Here is a 5,610-nt window from a genome sequence, read left to right as displayed (position 1 = left end):
GATCATGTCAAGATTAGCGAACCCAACATCTCCATATCGAGAACAGAGAACCCAATGATCCCCATGTAAAGAAGGGCCAACCCTTTCCGGTCCGAACTCCAATTCCACATGAGGGCTAGTACTATACACGGCGAAACAGTGATTCATCTACACTGTTTCACCGTGCTTAGTACTAGCCCCTGAGGGGGGTCAAATGTATTTCGCCTTGTTTAGTACTAGCCCTGGGGGATCAAATGTCTGGTACCGAAGTGTTCATGTCTAGAATAGCGAACATGATTATTCCCTTATAAAGATTAACGAAACCAATAATCATCTCGTACAGAATAGCGAACCCTGCTGTGAGTGGGTTCACTAATCTTGACATGATGCTATATATATATATAAACAAAATGACAGATATTTTGAAGCCTACGTCGTTTAGTTGCCTAAGAGTCAAAAACTACACGGACATTGTCCCTGCTCCTGAAGAGCAGGAAAAGAAATGACGATATGGAACAGCACGTCGCCGTGAAATCAGATATGTTGCTGCCACTTATCCAGACCTGTTCTTTCGTTTCTTTAATCGTTTATATGGGTTGGTACCCACCAGAAAGACACTTAACTTCTCAGTACTGATGCAAAGCTACCCACTGTAAAGTACTGAAAGTACTGAAAGTTTGCAAGGACTGCAAAGCACTCCTAGATTTGCAAAAGACCCTGAACCTACAGCTGGAGAAGTTCCTCGTTGGGAGAGTGGGTTCCGTTCTCAGCTAGAACTCTGCTGGCTGCAAGTTCGAATCTCCGACCGACCAATGAAGAATAAGAGGAATTTATTTCTGGTGATAGAAATTCATTTCTCGCTATAATGTGGTTCGGATTCCACAACAAGCTGTAGGTCCCGTTGCTAGGTAACCAATTGGTTCTTATCCACGTAAAATAAATCAAATCCTTCGGGCCAGCCCTAGGAGAGCTGTTAATCAGCTCAGTGGTCTGGTTAAACTAAGGTATATTTAACTTAGAGCTGGAGAGGCCTATAATATGCTCTATAGCAGTTAAAATGTCGTATGGCTCAGCTGAGAAGTTTGAGGTAATATTACTGTAGGTAGAGGTCCTTTACGACCAAAGCTAAAACCTCAGTATCCAGCACCACGACTGGAATTAAACCCATCAGAAAAAATGAATCCCACTTAGGTACTTGGAAAGTTTTACAACAGGATAACTTCCAGGAGGACGTGCAGAATAACTTTTATATAGGATTACCTTGTCGAGGGCCACCTGTTTTCATTATATGGTGGTATACATTATGAACAGTGATTAGTCACGTCTGTTATTTCCGTTCTCTCACCTCGCACCAATTGTGAGCACAACAGTCGACTGACGACCAGATACATAATTCACTTGTTATGTCAACAGATTCATTGAAAATTAGAAAGCGCATCCAGTTTGGACGTCGAACGTTGATTTATTTATTTATGTGCTGAAACCGCTCCCATTTGCGCTACGATTACAGCGAAAGAGGGGAGGAGGTTATATTAACATAATTATTATTACAAACAAATAAGAATTCAGATCAGAGGAGACCCAGGTAAAAAGATTTAGACACTTTAATGAAAGCGAGGAAAGGGGCGCAATTTAAATTTCAGAAAAGAGCAAGAAAAAGGTGGTTAACGTGAAGACCGATACTTAAAAGAGAGAGAGAGAGAGAGAGAGAGAGAGAGAGAGAGAGAGAGAGAGAGAGAGAGAGAGAGAGAGAGAGATGGCATATTTAATAGAAAGGCGTAAAAATGAAAAGCAACAGGACTGATAAAATTGAGAGGAATCACAGGTAGATCGCTTACGAGAGAGAGAGAGAGAGAGAGAGAGAGAGAGAGAGAGAGAGAGAGCGAGCGAGCACATATGAGGGGTACTACTGTTTAATGGGCCCAGGGGATTGGGGTGGGGGTGGCGAATGGAGGTACTGCTCAAAGACAACAGGGAGTCGGCGAATGCGTCTCTACACCTGGCTAGACATCTTCACACCTAAGACATCTCGCTCTCAGGTTATGGCCTAATAAACAACTTACGCGTCTAATGTTACACCTCGACAGTACCTCGTGGACATCTTTTTTACCCACCCCTTTCATAATGCCTCATATATCTCGACGGACATGAAATTCCATGTTGAGAAAAAATGAGGCGATGCGAATGGACCACGTCATCTGTTGTTATGCACGCTTACCCAAAAATTGGCTGTCTCTCTTGATATCACAAGACGTAAGCGTTCTTACTGGCATAACCAACGTTTTTACTGTGGATTTCTTGGTAGATTTGACGTGAGGCTTAGGGCAATACCACATATACGCATAACAGACATTATGCAAGCAAATATTTATTGTGCCCATGCAACCATTCATCAGTCAGTAATTTACTTCTTTACAAAATAATATATAAACAATTAAGTAATAATTAAAGTTTAATAACTAACAATTCACAATGATAATGTTGGGAAATTATATACTTGAAATTACAGCGCCAATGCTGAGCTAATAAGAGGAGTAGTTGAACAAAATGTTACAAGACAAACGTCATTCGTTCACACAACATGCAAATGCAAGTGAATAACTGTGTACACAATACACGGCTTTACCTCTGGGTACTGGCTCCGAAACGAAAGCTGCCAATTTTTTGCCTACTCGTTCAGGTGTACTGCAAGAGATATCCAAGGGAGGCGTGGTGATATCCAATTAACAGAAAAAAAAAAAGCAAGAAAGGCTAATCGATTTCACTTGTTTCCTTGAGGCTTGCCAAAGGTGTAAAAAACGATGCTTTTGAAATGGACACTTGAACTGTTTTTTTTTTTTTGGCTATTGTAAAATATCTGAAGACGGTTTACTACAGGTCAAAAGGCTGATTTTAACTTGCAAAGTACTACTGAGTCACGATATTGGAAATTAAGATACGCAAAGCTTTGACATACTATCTCAATAATTGAATTTTCAAGCATGACTAGATCGCAGATTACTTTGTTATTCTATTCTTCAGGAAACAGAGGCTTACACGCTGTTACCAGCTTCTCAACTTCATTAACTTTCGTCTTTGAGCAGAGCATAAAAACGCCCAACAGGAATCCTCGGGTGACGTTTGTGGCCTGCTCCTCGTGAGTTCCTTCCCAGGAAGCCTCCCAACAAAGGACAGGAGAATAAGTCACGAAATCCACAACTTCTCAGCACTGTCGTTTCGGTAGGTCATGACACGCTACGCTGACGGAGGGAGAGACTGGGGGCCGCTCTTCCAACATCTCTTGCTACCTTGTCCTAGAACAAGAGTCACCTCCTCCAATTTTTGTCGAATCCTAGAACTAAGTGAGGTTACTTGACTGAGATCCAGAGGGTAAATAACGCTGACCGAGGGGTTTGTCTCGTCGCTATGAGGTAGATTAACGTGAAAGAAAAATTGCATTAAATAAAACAGGTGGCAGTTCCGAGTTTACGTTCTGACACCATCACAAACTAAGAAAAAAAAATCACTTCACACGTCGGGTCCCTTACACCTGTTACAGATGATAAGAATCGCTCCGTTATTTTAGCATGGCGCTCGCCCCTGTGTCCTTCGCCAACAGGTACAGTTGTAGTAGCAATAGTAGTAGTAGTAGTAGTAGTAGCAGTAGCAGTAGTATGTAAGTGGCGGTGGAGGTGGGTTGCGGCGGCTGACGACGGTACGATGCAGTGCCCCCGACGGCTTGTACCATGCCACGGGGTATAGGTTCTCCTGTCGAGGGTGTACCGCCAGGTGTTAACGGTGGTACAGACGGAGACAGCGGTGGTACAGACGGAAATGACCGCTGCTACATGATGCTAGCCCTGCACCTGGCCCTGCCCGCAGGCTCACTGACTGCTGCCCTGCCCCAAGACCCCCCCTTCTGCTATTGGGCCCCGTGGCACCAGCTTCTTGATGCCAACTTCCCGCGTTGAGAAAGACGAAGACGACGCCCCTCTCACAGCCCGTCCGCCCGCCCGCTGCCGCCGCTCCCGGGATTTGGGGAACTATTGAATATTAAGCTTATTAATCTACGTAAAAAATAATTTCAGTAGTTTCTCTAGATTACAAATGAATAAAAAAAATCAGTGATAAAAAATCCTCGGAAAAGTCTTATTCCCATCAACGGACAATACGCACTATAAGGTGTATGCATTTATCGAAAACAATTCTAGTCGCTTTCATATCAACGGTCTATGAATTATTCATTAGTGAAATCATATTAACAGTTAACCATTAAAATACAGCCTATTATCTATCTACATTTATAATAGATTTTATATTAATTAAGCATAAATAAAATCAAATATTATTGAAGTTACAGTGTCATCATTTAACAAACATTAAGCAAGACTTATTATTACTTCTTTATCCCCATGCTAAAATGAAAGAAAATCCACTCGAAAACTGCACATGAACTGAAAACAGTTTTTAACACTTTATTACGGCTACAGAAACTTGCAAATGAGACGTTGGTTTACACCTACGGAATTTATTTTGAAAAAATTAATTTGTTCCTCGCTTTCATAAAAAAAATTCTGCTCTTAAACAACTCGATTTCTTCTAGCTGTGATTAACTCAAAAATCAAATTAGTTGCATAACAGTTATCCATTTCATTTATGTGGAGTCATAATAAAATCTTTTTCTTTTAATTATTTCGGGCTGAAATATTAAATTAACCCCTGGATTAGACAAGTTTTGAATTCATATTATATGTGATAAGACCCATTCCCTATGTAGAATTCTAAAACAAAAGAGAAAACGAATAACTAATCGGTTGAGACACACGTTCGAAAGTAATACTGACTGGATATCTATTCGTTGCCTACCGCGAAACACAATTCACGAAATGTTTCTCTCTTCGTGTAGTAGGTGTGCTGGAATTGGCATTTCTTGAATGTCTCGTATCTTCATTCTTCACAGTATTAAAACATTTTGGGATATATTTTGAATGGACTTTTCGGGGGTGGGATTCCATTATTCTTTTGGAGTTATTCTTTTCGCTTGTGGAGATTGTTTAAATGGCAAACTATTTCTACTAGGAGGCTGTATGGAAAATGTTGAACTTCTGCTTATATTCAATGGAGAAGTGGGGTTTAGGAAATAAACCGTCTTTTCTTTAGTTACGCCTAACTTGCATAATGATTGTTAGTGACACAATTTCTCGTCTTCAAATCACACAAACGTAAATACACCTGACCGTACAGCACTCGACTCACAGTTACTAGGGTTCTTGATTCGCGCTTAGTCTACCGCCCACCAGTTTACCCAGTTAGAAATGGGCTATGAACCTCACCCATAAAGGTTTGCTGAGAAACTGGCAACTGGAACCCTGCATGTTCTATATAATATATATATATATATATATATATATATATATATATATATATATATATATATATATATATATATATATATATATATATATGTATATATATATGTGTGTGTGTGTGTGATTTATGAATTTTAGTAGATCATCGTGACATTTTTATGTTCAGACAGTGAGCTACAAATGTCGTTTGCCTCGGAAATAATATCGAGGGGGAATTACAAGTGATAATTGGTTCGTCACGCGGCGGATTCGATCCACCAACAGTAGCAACCTCCGACTTCAG

The 5,610-nt window shown here is 40.5% G+C and overlaps 1 protein-coding gene across 4 annotated transcripts in view; it reads right to left on the bottom strand.

Moving 5' to 3' along the window:
• LOC136844930 (homeotic protein spalt-major-like) overlaps positions 1 to 3,912 on the bottom strand; it is a 630,208-nt gene extending 626,296 nt beyond the window's left edge. For 2 of the 4 annotated variants that reach the window (XM_067114280.1, XM_067114282.1), the window contains exon 1: positions 2,606 to 3,911. The gene's annotated coding sequence lies outside the window, so the exon portion shown is untranslated. Of the gene's footprint in view, positions 1 to 2,605 lie in introns of all 4 variants that reach the window. The other 2 variants (XM_067114281.1, XM_067114283.1) reach the window with 2 other exon arrangements.
• Between the last annotated feature and the right edge of the window lie 1,698 nt (positions 3,913 to 5,610).

This window comes from Macrobrachium rosenbergii, chromosome 13 (assembly GCF_040412425.1).
Source record: "Macrobrachium rosenbergii isolate ZJJX-2024 chromosome 13, ASM4041242v1, whole genome shotgun sequence".
Lineage (NCBI taxonomy): Eukaryota > Metazoa > Arthropoda > Malacostraca > Decapoda > Palaemonidae > Macrobrachium > Macrobrachium rosenbergii.
The sequence above is the reverse complement of the archived record's forward strand: the minus strand, read 5'-3'. Positions and strand labels throughout refer to the sequence as shown.